Source organism: Vidua chalybeata, chromosome Z, assembly GCF_026979565.1.
Source record: "Vidua chalybeata isolate OUT-0048 chromosome Z, bVidCha1 merged haplotype, whole genome shotgun sequence".
Taxonomy (NCBI): Eukaryota; Metazoa; Chordata; class Aves; order Passeriformes; family Viduidae; genus Vidua; species Vidua chalybeata.
In genome coordinates this window covers 43,616,789-43,635,777 of record NC_071570.1, presented here as the reverse complement: position 1 = coordinate 43,635,777, position 18,989 = coordinate 43,616,789, and the positions used below count along the sequence as shown (strand labels likewise).

The window sequence follows — 18,989 nt, the reverse complement described above, 5'->3', positions numbered from 1 at the left end:
TACCTCTCGAAAATTAAGAGAGTTTTTCAGTGAATGGGGAATAGAACACAAGAGAGGTATACCAGCAAATCCCACAGGACAATCAATCGTGGAAAGGACACATCAAACCCTCAAAAGAGTCCTCAATCAGCAGTGAAGAGAGACAAAAATCATATCTCCAGTTGAGAGACTTTGCAAGGCTCTCTACGTCATCAATTTTCTAAATGGTACAACATCAGAGCCTGACCCACCAATACTTCGCCACTTTACAAATACCACCCAAATAAAGCTCACTGAGAAACCACCAGTGCTAGTGAAGGACCTGGAAACACATCAAATTTCTGGGCCTTTCCAGCTGATTACTTGGGGTAGAGGGTATGCATGTGTTCTACTAACATCTGGTCCAAGATGGTACCCAGGAAACAACATAAAGCCATACCTAGGCACTGCAAACACTACTCCCACAAACAGCAACAAGAATTCTCCGGAGTCAAATACAAGACCTCCTCAAAATCAGACAAGCTCTGCCTGGAGACGAAGACGTTGCTGCATGTCCACATACAGAAGAAAAGACCATCCCATTATGTGACAGCAGACAAAACAGAAAGTGGAAAAAACATTCTGCTGTAGCAGTTAAGCCATAAGATAGAAACAGACTGAACACAAATTGTTCTCTGAATGAGATGTTATTAACTTTGTTTACCCTAAAAAACCCTATTGCTTTCCCTTCCTAACTTGTTAACTCTTACCAAAAAACCTCTAACCTTACACCCACTCCCCCATCCTTAGCTTATAGAGCAAAAAAAAAAAAAAAAAAAAAGAAAAGAGGGAGGGAAGGGAAGGAAAGGAACAAGGGAGAAAACCCTCTCCTACCACCATAAAGATAACAAATGTCGCGTATATTCTCTATCAGAAGCCCCATCCTTATCCAAAGATAAAAATTATCTCCATCAGTGCTGTCCTCACCACTGCCTGGATGTTCTTCAACATACAGTATGCCTACGGTTGGATTAGCCCACAGCCTAGCCACAATGTTTGGGTAACCTTTGTGAAAACATTAAAACAGGATAACATGTGCTTATCCATGGGAAGCCTTGATAACCCACTTTTCACATGTTTAGTAGGGATTCCATTCGTAGCAGATGATTGGCCCGCCTACAATTCAGAGCTACTCCGCACCACAGGTAAGAGACCCAACATAGATAGGTGTTAGATAGGTAGATACTTGGGACGAGTGGACAAAAATGTTGCCCAATGCTCAAGAGGAAGCCCAAGAATTGGACCTGTTGGAGTCCTCCAAGGCAACATACTGCGTCAAATTTTACTTTAGACATCCAAAGAGCAATTGGCCAGAAATTGACCAGACAAAAAACACATACAGAAAGGATGTATCACCCATTAATAAAGCCTATAACTATCCGGATTGGTGCAATTACACCGCTCAGGTGATCTCTGTATCCTCTCTCCACCCCAAAGTATTACCCAAGGGAACGTTTCTCATCTGTGGTGACAGAGTATGGGCTGGGATTCCCTCCCGCCTTCAGGGAGGTCCCTGTAGCCTTGGAAAACTTTCCACCCTCACTCCAAATATTACCTTGTTACATAATTGGAAAAAAGAAAGCGAAATAAAACGCCACAAAAGATCCTACACAGAATTTGATGAAAATTGCAATCCAAAATTATACGATTGGAATAAAACCAAAAGGATTGCAGTCTCCCTATTCCTACCCTGGGTAGCTGCAGCTAAAGCTCTTGGGGAAATAAATCACTTAGGGTGCTGGCTCAGCAAACAAGCCAACGCTACCTCTGCCGCCCTAAGTGATCTTTTAAAGGAAGAAAAAACCACGACACATGCATCACTTCAAAATCGAGCAGCAATCGACTTCCTATTGCTAGCCCATGGACATGGCTGCAAAGACTTTGAAGGGATGTGTTGTTTCAACCTCTCTTCACGCTCGGAATCCATCCACGCAAACATCCAGAAACTGAAGGAACTTGTGAAGGACTTAAAAGTAGTAAACAACCCAGACTGGGTTAATGACATTTTCGGTCAATGGGGATTAACGGGATGGGTTGCATCTTTGGTTAAGGGAATTTTGTGGATTTTCGTTGTAATTGTCATTGTGTTAACTATATTCTCACGCCTTGTCCACTGTTTCAAAAGAACTATAGGACATGCATTTTTACTAAATACAGAAAGTGGAGTTGTAGCAGTCAGAGGCCCTGCAAGGCCTCCATGGTGGTCACTAGCCTAAGATAAGAAATGCAGAGTCATGATGAGTGGAACAGAGCTGCCCCTCTTCCGCACATCAGACCCCTGTATCTCTCTGTAAGGCTATAGGTCATATGCTCCTTGACCTCAGCCATAGGACAAATCCTGATCCCTCAATAGCCTATATAAACCCATACCATTGCCCAGTTCAGACGGAAGAGCTGTCACTGGAACCCTTTGCAGAAGCTGCCAATAAAGACATCTCCGCAGAACTCCACACAGACTTCACCTCTCTCCTTCCCTGCGTCTGCCGAGGCACTTTGTGAGCACAGAGCTAAAATCACTGAGAGCTGAAATCACTCCACAAGTGCTCGCAAGGTAGCCAGCGGCTCGGAGCTAGCCCCGGGGCCCAGACAGGCTGCGCCTCATCAGCACAGTGCTATCCAGGACACCTATGGCGGTTGCTGCCCCGGGGGCCAGACAGACCCCTGGGGACCACCAAGCCGTAATAGTTACATCAACCAATTGTTGCTGTAATATCTGAAATCTATATATATAATGGACAATTAACTATTTTTCAGACACTTCCAGAAATTAAAAACAATGTGCTCAGAGCTGCATAATAAACCACAGCTGGATTGTGATATTCAAAGGCAAACCACATTCTGTTAATAAAAGCCACAAGGGCCTTGAAGGTATGTGGTCTCAGGATAATCTTTTAAGTGCACTCGTAAGCTAATCACGTGAGCAGGATACTCTGGAAACAGGCACATGCAGCACTTTGGAAGGCATTAAATGCTGAAAAGGTGAAGAGATGGAGCAAAGTACAATTGGGCAATGCTTCATAAGTAAACTTCTATTCAGAGGACAATGCTTTTACAGGATATATTTAACCCTTGGAGGTATAACCAGCCCAAGGTTACAAAACATCCATATTTACATATGAACTAGTGTGATTTGTAGGTGTTTTCATTTGGGGCCTTAATTTGGGCATCTTTATAGCTGAACCTGCCATGAGGGCCAGATTCATAGCTCTGATGTGAGATACAGTGATAAACATGTGAGTGTGTTTGATGTAATAATATGATTTCTGAAAACAGTGAACTTCACATGGATAAGCCAAGTACTTAAATTCACCCCTAATGTTAGTTTATTTTTACACTTTTCTTGGGAAACGATGAAGAATCTGATAGTACATAGTAGTTCAAAGAAATAAGTTGTTATTAACTTTTGGAGAAAATTTTACTTTTAAGTTACTTATGAGCTCTGTCTGTTATCTTGTGCTGATTTGGTTTTCTGCATTTTTGGTTTTGGGTTTTTTTAGTAAAAATATACTGGTTTTCTGACTGAAAGATAAACTGGAAATTAAAAATCTAGAAAAAAATCTAGTTTTTGTTACCACCATGCATGGCCTTCACTAGAAAATTGATGAGATTCTCTCTGGAAAATTTGTTAAAAGGAAATATAACCAAGAAGCTTTTAACTTATGACCTAGCAAAGAAATATCAATGGAAAACAGCATATTCATTGCCAAGATGCTGTCAGTAAACACAGGCTGGAGAAATGTGGAGCACCTTAACTGCTTTATGCTTTTCAGAGGCCACAAAACAATTTAAATATCTACTTGTGTACCATGACTTATAACCCTATGGAGACATTTTCTAAAGAAAAAGCTACATATATAAACAAGTGAGCCTTATGAAACTGTCCTGGTGTTTACTTCCTCTCTGTTTTAAGAATGTGTGTGAAAGGTGTCTAAAGGAAAGCTTTTCCATTTGGATAGTGACTGAATTGGTACACTGATGGCAACTATGCTTGCTTTCTTCAGAGAACAATAAAGGTATGTGGAAAAAAATCAGGACAGATCCTTTAAGGCATAACACATTCATTGCTGTACAGTGTACATTTGTGTATCTGGTCTCTGCTGAATGAGAGACCTGACTGTACTAGCAGCCACCTGTCTGCCACAGATCTGAGTTTTGGACATCAGGTCCCAGAGCACCTATTTCCTTTGTAATCACTGACAAGGATCAGGCCATCCACATAGTAATAACAATCCCTCCTTTAATTTTGTCTAGAAAAAATGAGCTAAAACTTTATCCTTACTTTCATGGTGACATGGATGAGATAGATAGGAACCCAAGAAGGATTGTGTATCAGAGAAAGGGAAATTATGCGAGAAGGAGCCTGGGGTATGTTGTCTCTGAAAGTGAATATTCTAAGCCTTCATCTGTGGTTAAAAGGTGATTTGAGGTATAATTTTGGCTGCAAATCTCACTGGGAAAAAAATTTAAGGAGGCTTAAGTTATTCCCCTGTTTTATATGGGGACAATGAGTACTCTTGAGTCTTGCATTTGCGCGTCTTTTTGCTGAGAAGTTTCTTTCACTCAGAAATATCGCTCTACATTAAGAGCTTTGTCTTGCCCTTTATCTGGGATAACTTCTTGACACAGTATCAGTCAAACATCCGAATGTTTTCAGCAAGAGAGTTCTGGTGATCTGCTTAAGCCAAAGGCACATGTGACAAGAAGGCGGTGTTGTGAGGGACAGGTACAGATCACATGGTCTTCCATGGATAAAGAATGGAATCTCTAAATTAGAAGTGAGTTTTTGCTAATGTGAGGTAACTGAACACAGAAATATTTAGGCATCAATTGTTGCTGCTTTGTATTGTTAATAGTTTTCTAGTGGTAACTATTAAGGACTACTTGGCACAAGCTTCACAAAATTCCCATGACTTTGTTATTTTAACAATTTCTAGAAAACTTGATGCATACTATTCCAATAAAGGTCAGATATTTCTTTTGTCTCGGGAGAAGTATATCAAGCAGGTGGTTATTCTTTAGTATTCATAACAGGCTATATTTACACTGAAATAAGAATGGGACATTTCAGGGAGGTTTCAAGCGTCCTCTAATGAATACAGTTAAAGGAGTGGAAGGTCTTAGGGGTATTTCAGAAGATTATTTTGAGTTCTGCTACTTTTCAGCTTAAAATCGTAGAATTATAAAATATTTCATGCTACTTGCTTTTTTGTATGAATTTACTATAGTATTATATAATTTTTCCTTAAAAGCAACCTTTACTGTAGAAAGATCCCATGAAAAAGCACATTTTTTGTACACCCTTATTGATTTGCTCTTCTTACTATGGAAAACACACAGCTAAATGGTTTTTAAAACTTGGAGAAAGGCATAGGTCATGAAATACAAATTTGTATTTCATATGTATTTAGAAAATGCCAACTAAACCACACCCCTAAATATGTCTGTTCCCAAGATGAAAATATTATTTGGAAGATGGCTTTTTGAAATAAAGTGCCATATGAAGCAACTTACACAACATGTCCTGCTTCAGTGACAGGTTCAGATGTAAGTATTTGATTGAAAAAACATCTCTGTGGTCTTCCAGAAGATGGAGGATATGTCCAAGATCAAATAATTAAAAAACAAACCCACATCATTGAAGGTAGTGGTGGAGTAATGACAGGAATAAAATGAACAAATTTTTAAACATATCTCTTTGGAGAGAAGTCCAGAAGTAGGGATGAAAAGCTTTTAGATCTGATTAAAAGATTCAAGAATTAAATGGTCTAAGGAAAAAAAAACCTCTTTTGAAAGCAGCTGGTAGGATTAGAGTTATAAAAAACAGGATGAGATATTATTTGCTATTTAAGAGCGTAAGTGATTAAAAAATTAACATACTTTATTAAACAATCTTGTTTTGACCAGATAAACATGAGAAATATTTCAAAATAGTTTTGTAAAGGTAGCATGTGTAGGAATTGTAATTTTTATTTATTGTGCTTTTCCTTTAGAGACTGCTTTATCTTAAAAAAAAAAAGTTCCCCTGAACTTATTGAGTTGGATTAATATAAGCTGCTTTCCTATTCCCTGCACTGATAAGGAACCACTCACTAATTTTCAAAGGCAACCGGCTTCTCTAGGAGCATTTAAGAAGCTCATATTTTCTCTTTACACTGTTTTATTGAGAAAGGTAAAAAATTCTTTCCTATAAAGGTTACGCAGACAAAGGAATAGAAATTCCACCTTGTGAGAAAGTCCATGAAATATCAAGTACCTTCTCAAGAATAAGCAGATGGTGCAGAAATAGGCCTCCATGTTGCCTTTCATCTTTCTCACCGAGTATCACTCCCTCCTTAGAGGTTTATGATTGTCAAGATTTATTTTCTGGAGGAAATGCAGAAATATATTGACAGATGTATACCGCTGTGCATAACATCTTCTAAGAGAAATAGAATTTACAATGGGTCAGGAGAGATACAGATCCCTAATTCCACATGGCTTAGTGTGGTCTAGTTGTGGTCTCTCCTCTGGAATAATAGCAGACAATATTAGTGGAGAATATATAATGTAGATTATGTGGTAATTTTCATGCAAATTTTCCAGGTGAACACTGCACTTTCAAGTTGATCCAATTGGCCTTCAGGGGAATTCTTCTCTTTCAAACATGTGTCCTAGAAACAGAACTGGAAATGAAAATGTCACATGGTTGAAATCAAACCACTTACTATACCACTTGTGAGGAATGTTCAAGTTATATGTTCAGGTGCTTGGAGGGCCACCTCCCCTCCTTATCTCAAATCCTCAGCAGCGTCCAGAATCTCCACTGAACTACAGAGAGAAGGCTTTATTTCCATATCCTTCGCTGAGCCTTTTCAAAATCCCATCTCTTTTAAAAGGTGTGCAGAATTTCTGTAATGTTGCCATCGACCACAGTATCAGTGTGAAGATTCAGGGGTCTCATTAAAAAGTATAATCAAATTACAATGAGCCTAAGAAGAATTAAAGAATACTAACAAACTAATATGAAATATTATCCTTTCCTCCCCTCCCCTAATTATTGTAAAGCACTTGAGCAGCATTTTATTGAGAACCAAACTTCAGCAAACTCCATTCACCATTTGGAGTACAATCTGTGGAATAAAAATCCTCTTTCTGCAATTGTGGTGCTGCTTTCTGGCACTGGTCTCGGGGTTGTGTCACTTCTATCAACTTCTTTTTGTGCTTTCCTTGGGAATAAGTGGGTTAGAGCCAATCGGTTGGGTCACAACATTAATCCTTCCTCAAATAGGAATATGAAGTTAATTCATTGTAATTCTAGAACTTTTAATCATCTATAGAATTTAAATGCTTGTGAGGTTGTTGTTTTTAGGTTTTAGTTGTTCTTTTGTTTGGTTGTATTTTGGAGGGGTTTCTTTTTTTTTTTTTTTACTTTTCCCTTCTGTACACTAAGGTAATAAATACACAGAAGAGATTATTTTTTCCATAATTGAAATGGAATTTATTTTACGTCATGCAAACTTTGCTGGACATAACTTCCAAAAGGACTGTGAGATAGGACTTTATTCAGTGTATGCAGAGTATGTGATGGATGCCCAAACAAAATGTCAAATGCCTGAATGTCTGAAAAGATTGTATTGACTACTTGTAAATAAAAATACTTTTACAGGCCTGTTGCATCCTGGGATTGGGTTTTAGGGGCTCTTATCTGTGTTAGCTAGCCGAGTCCTGTGTACCCCCGCACTTCCCCCATGTTGTTCCCCCCCTCCCCGCAGTTTCTGGCCCCATGCTGCCTGCCGTTGGGCTATACCCTCTGCCGCTCCTGTAACCACTCCCCCGTCCAGCCCCGGGAAACCCCATGTCCACCGCCCCATCCCCACGATCCCACTCAGCCCAAGGCTCGGTGTCCGTCCCTGTGGGGTATGTCCTACGTCATCATCGCGTCACCCGCACAGATTGGGGGGCGGTGTCTGCTCTCCTTATCACATCCCCTATATCATCCCGCTCCCTCCCGGGTCCCGGCGCCATTTCCCCCATGTAGAGTGGGAAGCGCGGGTCGCTGCCCACCCACTGCAGCTCTCAGCGACAATAAAGCCTTCCTGCCTTCCTCGTGGATGATCTGGACATTCCTCCACTCTTTACCTTGGACTGTAGTATGGGCGACAGAACCAGGCAGACCCCGACTCGCGTGCTGGTGCCAGTGGCACGTGAGAGAGAAGTGGCAAACCCGGAAGTCTGGGGGGAGGCAGCGCCAGAGGGCATCGGAGCTGCCCCGGACTGAGGAGAAAGAGAGAACGCCGCACAGGCCTATATGCTGAAGGTTACAACTCTGAAAACATCTTCTGGGAAATGAAAAATTCTAGGTCTTAAGTGAACTTGAGGTAGGGAGGGGCACTCTGAATGGAGTGAGAAAGGCTTGGACAGACACACACATTTTTTCCACATGGCTTCAATGCTCCCGAAAACAAAAAAACAATAGCAATGGCTTTGATTTGACATGGTGCAAGCAACCACTCTGAAATCCTCCCCATGCAACCCGCCTAATGCATCTCAGTGCTGGCTTGTGACACGGTTCTTGTTCTGGACCTTTCTTAAGCAGAGGCTGCCAAATGTGTAGCCTTGTGCCAAATTACATGGTGGTTTTCAGATATGTGCAAATTGTGCCAAAATAAATTTATTTGAAGAAATAAATCATATGTTGAGATGTCGTTAGAAATAAAATAGAACCATTTATATGCTGAGTTTATTTCTAAATTCACTTTGATACACAAGTCTAAACAATCCAACTCTTGTTAAAGTGCTGGGGCTTGAGTTCTTTTCCAGCTATAGAATACGAAAACCACCCTGAACAGGCTCAGCTGAGAAGCTGGTTAGTTAGTATGCATAGTAGCAACCTCAGGAAATATTTGGAAAGAGCCAGATGTGGAACAACTGATGCAGTGGAACAACGTTTCCAAATTTTTAAGGGTTTGCTTCTTGGAGCTTGTTCTGTTCAGCAACACAAAATGACAGTGATTGGTGTTCCCATGTAAACCACATATTGCTAGATCCCACAGTAGGACATACGTGTGTGGATGTAAGAAAGGAAACTTTCAGTTTTAGGTTCAGCACTGCCACATATCATCAAATCATAACAAAAATATTTTTAACACGGTAACTGCATACACTACTGTTACTCTGGAACTAGCATTGATGAAAGAGGAAAAAAAAGGCCTGGTCACCATGTTATAAGTGTTCATGAACCCGTTAGGATAGAATCTTTGAAAGTGCCTAGGTGTGGCCTCTCTTCGCCCCTCTGACATAAACAAGAGCAGAAATAAGCCAATGCAGGTAACTGTCTCTTTAACGTGTTTTGTAGCAGAACTTACACCTCATTTTAGACATTACACCTTGTTATTTCTCTTTTCTTCTCTCTATTTGGTAGTCCATTTTAATTCAACTACTCAACAGACTGATTAGCCAGGAATATTCAATGGCTAAAGGCACTTCTGTTTCTTCATCACTATAAACATTTGCTGATGTCAGGAAATGTAGGATAAATGTATTCAATTTCAGAAGCTATCCTAACAGCATGGCATAAAACTGACTAATACAACCAATAGACATGTTTTGTTAACATAAGCATTAAAAAGTGGATGATTGGTCAGAGCTATCTGATACAAAATGGTCTAGAAATATTAAAAATGCAGTGAGATATTTTTATGATGTTGCTAGCATATCTTGCTTTCCACCCAGCTGGCAGGATGACAGCAAAAATTGTATTTTTTGTCTTTTCTTTTTGGTCGCCTGATTGCTTCTCTTCTCACCAAAACTAATATTTAAGGGGGTAAAATAAAAGAGGCACTTAAATGTTTTGGAAATGTAAGGTTTAAATGCACCTTTTTCTGTAGCTCAGGTCTGGGCTTTTTTGACAGAATGATAAATTAAGAAAGAATATAATTGTAGTAGTCAGAGGCCCTGCAAGGCCTCCATGGTGGTCACTAGCCTAAGATAAGAAATGCAGAGTCATGATGAGTGGAACAGAGCTGCCCCTCTTCTGCACATCAGACCCCTGTATCTCTCTGTAAGGCTATAGGTCGTATGCTCCTTGACCTCAGCCATAGGACAAATCCTGATCCCTCAATAGCCTATATAAACCCATACCATTGCCCAGTTCAGATGGAAGAGCTGTCACTGGAACCCTTTGCAGAAGCTGCCAATAAAGACATCTCCGCAGAACTCCACACAGCCTTCACCTCTCTCCATCCCTGTGTCTGCCAAGGCACTTTGTGAGCACAGAGCTAAAATCACTGAGAGCTGAACTCACTAGAGCTGAAATCACTCCACAAGTGCTTGCTAAAGTTGCCTGTGGCTCGGAGCTAGCCGGAGGGCCCAAACAGGCTGCACCTCATCAGCACAGTGCTATCTGGGATACCTACAGCAGCTGCTGCCCGGGGGCCAGACAGACCCCCAAGACTTCAGGCCGCGATATAATGGCAAAATTTCCCACTTTGATCTAAAACTGAAGGCTTGGATTCTGTTCTTGGTTATACCACAACAAGACTTGGCTAGTATTAATTAGTGAATTTTCACTTGTATCATACATAAGCATTAGACAATTTAGAATCTTGCACAGAGACTTTCTTGTATTTTGTGCTGAACACTAACATTATAAAACATAGGGAATAAAACTAAAAAAAACATTAACTCTAATTTAGAACTAGCCTAACATCTCATGCCAACCTGAGGAAAATACCAAATTATTGAAATTTTTAGAGAATTCTGGAAAAAGTTACAGAAGAATTTAATGTTACCAAGAAATTATTATATGCAGCAATACAGCTCTTCAGTGATAAACTTGACAAATATGCATCACCATCCCTGGTCATAATTTTCACAGTTTTGGACCAAATACCTCATTTAAAAATAGCTGGAGTCAGCAAAGAGTACCTGAAATCTAGGGGTATTCTAATATGGGTTGGACCATAATCATAGCTTTGAAAATAAAGGAAATGTGAAGAAGCATAGATCCTGATCAAAGTATCTTGTCTTAGACTCCTCATTGTCCTTTTGCCTGTGGATTTCACTGCTGGATGGTACTGGCTGGGTTTTTTCCAAGCAGATAGTTAAAGAGGGACTTCTATTCCTCTTTTTTTTGGATATTTAACTGAACTTTTTGATACACAACTTTATTAGAAATCATTTTAGGAGAGATTTCTTGACTGAAAAAAGTGTACTTTTCAGTGATTGTAGTGTTTTCTGTATGAATTGCTAATTGCTAAGGCAGATGCAGTAAGCTTTTAAATATGGGATTATATTGCCACCATTAACTTTAATTAACATTATGGGATAAGAACTTTTTCTGGCATAACCCTGAACTGCAAAGTTCAGTTGTCATGATAACTACTGTGTGTCTGTCTTTTTAATACAAAGGAAATGCTGCTGACAATTATTTCAATTTTTTCAAGATACGTATTTTATTTTTCTTTTCTGATCTACAGACACCATAACAATGAATTCAACACTGTCTAAGCTGGTAAAAGAGTAGTATGGCATACTGACATATTTGTCTTTTCTAACATGGAAGACTACACAGCAGACAACAGTGACCTAGTTACAAGGTGTATTACAGGAAATAAAAATGAAAATGGAGGAAAGCAATATAAGAGACCACTCTTACTATAAGTGACTCCTTCTGAAAATAACAAGATTTTTCAACTTAGACACTAAAATTTTTCATCTATGACAACAGAAAGAGATTAATTAGATAATGTTGATGGAATAGCAAAGCAAAATTATTTTTGAAAAGCATTTCAGAATATGCTTCTCCTCCTTTTTTCCTTTCTTTGCTGATGAGCTAGTAGATGCAAATGTAAACTAACCAGCAGGTGGTAGCAGTGTTTAAGACTTCTAGAACTGGTATATAAATCATGCAAGTTACTAATACATAGAGAAAATATTTTAGAGTACAGACCACACAGTCAATGCCTCTGCAAGTTCATGGCAAGGTTCTTCCATCTTTATTGATTAGGTATTTAGTTGACATCTTTAAGACATTTCAAAGACTATTTCATGTGCAGAGTAATAGTCAGATTAGACTAACAGGTTGTGGGGTGGGTTCTGTGTATTTTTTGGGGGGGGGTTGTTGTTTTGTTTTTTTTCTGGTTTGGTTTGGGTTTTTTGGCAGGGGATGGAGTATTAGCCTAGTACTTCAGTTTCACTCACTTCACTGCCGTTTCTTCTGCATCTGTAAAACATAGAAAGGTTTTGACAGTGTTCACATCAAAGGTTGTATTTTTTGTTTCATATTCACTCCAATTCCAGTACATTTCAGCTTTATCCCTTTTTTTTTTTTTTTAGCTTCTATTATTACAGTCATTAAAGTGAGTGAAAGAAATGCACCCCATGCAATCATGTCTTTGCAATTCCTTTTGGTATTTAATATAAATAATTTCAAGCAGTATAAGCACTCTGATTGTTGTAACACACACAATTTTTATAACAGGAGGACTTTTCTGTAATAGGATAATTTTGGGTCATGACACAGGCTGTCTCTAGCAATGCCATTTTAAAGAAAATTTTTTTAAAAATATCTGAGGCGGGTGCCTGCTAATGAAAATTTTGTGATATCAACAATGTAGCAAGGTACCTTTTCTTGAATAAGTGACCCTAATTAAGAAAGAACTTTTGATCCATACTAGAAAATCACCAAGAACAGCATGGTTGTGTTGAAATTACTGATGTATACAGTCAACTGATCAGTAGAAGGAAAAAAAGCATATCCCCCAGACCTCAGTTTTAAGAGATTACAATTAATGCATTCAAATTATACTTAAGGGCCTTTCAGCAGCTGCCCACATTTATGTAAATACTAACAAGAAGTAAAACATACCAGGTATGAATGATGTATCAGGTCTTATCTTTTGTATTTAATGCATATTCACTGCTCTTCTCCATAATAGGCAACCCAAAATATCGCAAAATGGGAAGGGAAATCATGACTGATAGGATATAATTATGACAGAAATGGAAAGCAACTTATACTGTAAAATAGATCCAGTAACCTATTTTGTGCTCTGTACTCCCTCTGATTTTAGAGGGGAGGAAAAAATAGAGAGTTAAGCAGTAAGAAAGAATAAAAAAAGGAATCTGACTCACCAGTTGGAAAGAGAGAATGATTTAATCATAACATACCATCTAAATACAGCCATGGTAGACTACTGCAATAGGTCAGCAGACAAAAGGGCCTTGAAACAATTACAGAATCAGAGAATTACAGAATATGTGCCTTGGAAGGACCCTCAAGGATCATAGAGGTCACCTCTCAACCTTGCACAGGACCATCCCCAACAATCACAGCGTGTGCCTTGAACTCTGTTAGACTGTGCTGTGATCATTTCCCTATGAGAGCCTTTTCCAGTCCCCAGTGGTTTTTTTCTGGGTACAAAACCATTTTCTCATATCCAACCTAAACCTCCTCCCACACAAGTTCAGGCCATTCCGTCAGATCCTGTCACTGGCCACCACAGAGAAGAGATCAGTGCCTGCTCCTCCTCTTCCCCTCACAAGTGCAATGGAGTCTCCTCTCAGTCTTCTCTTGCCCAGCCTGAGCAGAACAAGTGACCTCATCCACTCCTCATATGGCATCCCTTCAAGGTCCTTCACCTTTTTCATGGCCCTCCTTTGAATACTGCCCTATAACTTAATTTTTTTTTTAATATTGTGGCACCAAAACTGCCCCCAGCACTCCCAGTGAGGCAGCCCCAGTGCAGAGCAGAGCAGGACAATCCCATCCCTTGCCTGGCTGGTGATGCTGGGCCTGATGCACACCAGGGCAGCCCTTCAGGATTTGGATGAGGTGGTTTGTGATCTGTAGTGATCTGTAGTGATGTACCTAGTGACCTCTTTTATCAGTTACTAAGTTCTATCTATATGGCATATTCACTTATTTATACAAATAGGCTCTGCTTCAACAACATTGATACAGCTGCCTTGCACAGACATTGCATACAGAATATTTCATGATAAATCATCTGCAGTTATTCTGCATTAAAATAAATTAATAATTTGATTTTAGAGAGATACTTAAAATATTCCAGAATAGAATGTACATATAATGTACATTTAGTATCATACCTGTCAGAAAGCTTTGTTGGTACAGCAGCATATTACAGTTCCCATACAGGGATGTGTAGCTTCTCTCAGTGCCTTGACATGCTACACCTCTTAAGAAAAGAAACAGAGATCTTGTGTCCTTAGTACTTCAGAAGTAGTTGCAATGTATAAACCTGATACAGCTGCTAAGAGCTGCTCCTCTTGGCAGGGTTACCCACATTTTTGGGAATCCAGCTTCCTCTCTGCCATTTACTGCTGGTAATCTATGTAAAATGTTTTATTTCTTCAGGTTATGTTATTTTCTATTTCTCTTTGAAAAATGCTTTGTAATAAATTTACTTTTGATTCAAGAAACTGCCTTGATGGATGTTGCCAATAATGTTTTCTTTTTCTTGTGTGAATTTAGTTATAAGTGGTGATACTAAAACTTCTTTTACTGTTTTGTATCCATTAATAGCAGAAAGAATAGAAAAATGCAGTTGTTTGAACAGAGAAAAACAAAAACTTATCATTAGGGTAGAATTTAGTTTAATATTTGCTTTTGCATACAAGTTCACAGGCTGTCCTTAAACTTGCAAATGTAGGCAATAGCTGAACTAAATAATTCATAAATTACCATGTGTTACCTGTGTTAACTTATTAAGAGTTCAGTGGCAAGTAGACGAGAAAACCTTTGCTGATTTTTCCTTAGTAGGTGGATGAAATTCAATTGCCTAAAATTTACAGGGTTGCATCAGCAGATCATATCTGATGCATTTCATTGGCTTTTCCACACAAGTGCAAAAAGAAACACAAAATTTTTTATAGATTATATTGTTAAGTTTCTGAATATAGTCCTCAAGTGGACTTTTTCGTGTTTATTACTTGAAATATTTAGTTATTTGATGCTTTCTGGTTTTCAGGTTGTAAATTTCTGGAATAAGAAGTAGGCTTTGACATGTGATCTTTCATTTCCATTTATTTCAGCTAGAATTCTATCATAATTTATAGATGTCTTTCATACCAATACTTGCTTCATGAAACTCTTTAACTTGCCGATATTACCTGATATTAACTATAGAAAAAGTAACGTATTATACAATTAATAAGTAATTTTCACATTCACTTTGTGAATCATACAAATGACTGGAATTCTTCAGTACTTGAACATGGTGGTTTATTATCTGTTTCAGTTGTACCTCATATGGACTCATAAATACGGCGCGCTGCCAGCTGGTAAGCAATTCCGAGCACTCTTGTTTTCATCTCGTAACAGTCTTGTACTTTAGGTAGTGTTGAGAAAACTTCTTCCCAGAGGACAGACATTTGCAACAGCTGTCTTAAGTGTTTGGCTAATTCACTATATTTCTATACTTCTGTGAAAATACTTAATCCCTCCCTACATTTTTTTACCTATCAACAGCCCCCATTGCGAGCATTCCTCCCAGCAGCATGTTCTACAGTGACTAAGCAAAGTTAGCCAGGCCATACTGACATTCCCTCTTGAGCATAGTACGACAATTTTGTTTGAGGTTTTCTTTTACATTCCTGCCATAGCTTCTTCTACTGAAAGGCTGAGTGAATTTCTGTGCAGTAAACATACCAGGTATTGCCAAACCATTTAGTCCATATACAAAAGTTAGGACTCACTTGTCATTTTGAATATTGAAAAGTAATCTTCCTTTCTTTTTTTTTAACTGATTTTCATGTATATAACAGATATATACATCCTGGGTAGCATCAAGATGCTAAGATTCAAGGAAGATAATATGACCTGTTTATTGTATTGGTCCATAGGAAAGGAATCCAAGTATATTATTTTAAAAATGCTTTTTATTTAGTTAGTTTATTGTTATGAAAATGCTGCAGGCATGCTCGCAAGTGGTTTTTTTTCTATTATTTTCTTTCGGGTGGAGGGCTGGGGGATTCAATTTTGTTCTATGTTACTGTTTCCAGTATGTTTTTGTTTCCAACAGTAAATCAGTTCCTGCAGCATATGTTCTTGCCTGGTGTGGTTAAGCTTCAAGTCAGACTAGAACAGGAAACCACTCTTAATCTTACTTGATAGTAATGATCTCTTCAGCAGAAAGGTCAAATGCCTACCAGATCTATCATAGCTTTTCCAATGAGACATTGCTAATAACTCTATTAAGGGACCTTGCAGATTGTCAAAACTTCCTAAAGCTTTGATTTGACTCCTGTTCAGAAGATCCCATGGAACGGAATAATTTCTGTTCCTCCCTGGGGGGATCTTGTCCATGATGTTATTTTTGACCTGCCTTGGCTGATGTTTAAGTACACGTACACAAATAAATACAGCATATAAATATGTATTTACATACATATACCTGTATCCACATATACACATATGGGAATCTATATACACACAGATATATACAAATAAATATATCTCTATGTAAACACATATGAAACTCTTCTACCTATAAGAAATGTTGAGTTTACAAGGGTGATAGACTCATATAACTAAGTAGTACCTTTCAGACCTTGACTTGAAATTTATAAATTTATTTTCAGATACTGTACTCTAGCATGCTTATTCTTTCTTTCATTTTGGTTTATATCTAATAAACATACATGGGGTATTCCCCAAATTCCCCCCTCAAAATCTGAGTAATGGTGGAGTAAAATTTTAAAAAAAGTATGTGCTCAAGGCAGCTGTGTTGACAATGTGCTATTAATAACGATTGGCATTTTGGCATTAACAAATACTGTTTTCTTCTGGCTCATGCTTCTGCAGGTTTATGTAATATTATGTGCAACTTTATCAAAAGCTTTCCTAGACAAACCTGATACATGTGATTAGTGCTTTCCTTTGCTCAGGAGACTATTAGGCTGTTTAAGGAAGAAAAGAGATTGCCTTGGCATGGTTTGGTTTTTGATTGAGTTTGCAATTTGGCTTGTTCTCGTTTTGTTTTATTTGAAGGGTTAACATTCATTTACTTCATGTTTACTCATTCTTCCCTTTGGCCTCATGGACGTTAAACTCAGGGCTGTGTACATATCTCTGGAGGGCATCTGATCCGAGCCTCCTAATTCACCCAATACAGCAAGACCCCCTCAACAACTTATCAAGGCCTCTCCCTAACTCAGTGAGGTCACAGTCAGCTGCTAGCAACTCCACTCTTTTATCTATTTGCTGCCAAGCACTCCATCTGTGGTTACAGTGTACAGTGGAATACCTGGAGGGCAACATTTTTTCCTCCTTTTCATATAGAAAATAAGGTTTATCATATGTCCTCATATGATAATTCTGTTTTCATTAGATCATTTTGGATATCCAGTCATGAATAAATGCCCTGAACAACTACTATGAAGTTGTTACTCAGCTATAGTTTATATTGAATATTTGATAAAATATTGGGTATTATCAAACTAACTGCAAGAGTGTTATAATCCCATGTAATGCACAAATTAAATTCCCTGTGAGGAAAGACATCCCAAGTTACTCTTTCTCCTCTGTCTCTGCTGGAGAGGTCAGATTAGTAGTTAGGTCTCCCTGACTCCACTGAAAATCTTCAGCTGAAGAACAGATGTTCTGTGCTGAGAGAAGGAAGAACTGGACTTAGAGATTACAGGATGCTAGTATAAAATAAAAGACTGAAAATAAAAACAACCTGACTTCTGAAGTTTATTGCTGCGGCATTTAAATTTTACTCCTTCAAAAATGATATGGAATAAAGTAATTTTAGAATTAAATTTAAAAAGAAAGTGCTATAACAACTGATTTCCTTGAAAAAATATATGAATTGTCCTAGCATTTTGCTCACTGAAGTCTACATAGGCAGTTTAAGTGTATGAAATATGCAATGTACATACAAGTAGAGCATAATTTAGGATTCTGTCATCTGCGCCTAAATGTCTAGACCAGGTAGCCTGTTCAGTTCAGCAGCAGGCCAACTATTACAGTCTACCAACTAGTCTATAACTACTTGGTTCTTGGATAGATTTCAAAAATGGTAATGGTATTTGCTTTTCTAGTCTGGAAAGTGACCCATTAGCTCTTCACCTACTGTATGCAGATAACAAACAAGACCCTTTCAGCTATAAACTTGAAGACCATTGGTTAATTCAGTAAGCTGATTTATTTAATCATAAAAGTATAACTGTTGGACTTATTATAAGTAGTAATGGCCTTTTTTTTTTTTTCTGTTGAAAGTATCTTTGCCTGGGTAGAGTAGATGATTAACAATTGAGATTGTTAACATTTGTCCCTGGCTCTTGAAATTATTTTTTTGCATTATTCCAGGTAAATCACTTTCTCATCTTTCCAAATGCATACCACAACTTTTAACTGTTTTTTAGAATATAATACTGATACCTGTAAAACTATTTGATATCATTGAATAAGCAGTATTAAAAGTATTTCATATTTCATTCATATTTCTAGATATGAGAAGGCTCAGATGCAAATCTAAACATAACTGTATTGAAACCACCTGTCCTTTATCAATAATATTACATACTTACTGCAGCGTTGCGTTCTTCCCCCCGGTCCTGGGTAGCTCTAGGGAGCCCGGCTAGGCTCTGCCTCTTGGCCGGACTGGGGCCACGGTTCGGAGGCTCTGGCGCTGAGCCTCTGCGTGGGCTAGCTGAGTTCTCTAACCGATGCTGGGAGAAGACAAAGGGGCGAAGGAATGGCACACCTTGCCTTGCAGTTTGCTGGAGAGGGTTTATTGCCACATGGTCACTGCAGTGGAGAGCAGCGTCCGCTCCTAGCACTCACGTGGACAAGATGGTGCCAAGACAAAGGAACCACGGAGTTATATAGGGGGCGGGCAGACGGGGGCGGAAGCCCCCCTCGCCCAATGGGGATGGGCAGCAGGGGAGTGACGTGGACCATGGCAACCAATGGGGACACAACGAGGGTGGATACAGGGTTCCGAGTTGAATGGGAATGCAGG

At 38.8% G+C, this 18,989-nt stretch overlaps 1 long non-coding RNA gene across 2 annotated transcripts; it reads right to left on the bottom strand.

Annotated features, from left to right (window-relative positions):
• Positions 1–11,970: 11,970 nt before the first annotated feature.
• Positions 11,971–18,898, bottom strand: LOC128782491 (uncharacterized). 2 transcript variants are annotated; one of them, XR_008428812.1, is made up of 4 exons: positions 18,812–18,898; positions 18,556–18,696; positions 14,110–14,198; positions 11,971–12,220 (listed from the first exon to the last, which is right to left on the bottom strand). It is a non-coding gene; the product is annotated as an uncharacterized LOC128782491 (long non-coding RNA). The 2 variants fall into 2 exon arrangements; XR_008428811.1 differs by having other exon boundaries at positions 18,556–18,898.
• Positions 18,899–18,989: the final 91 nt, after the last annotated feature.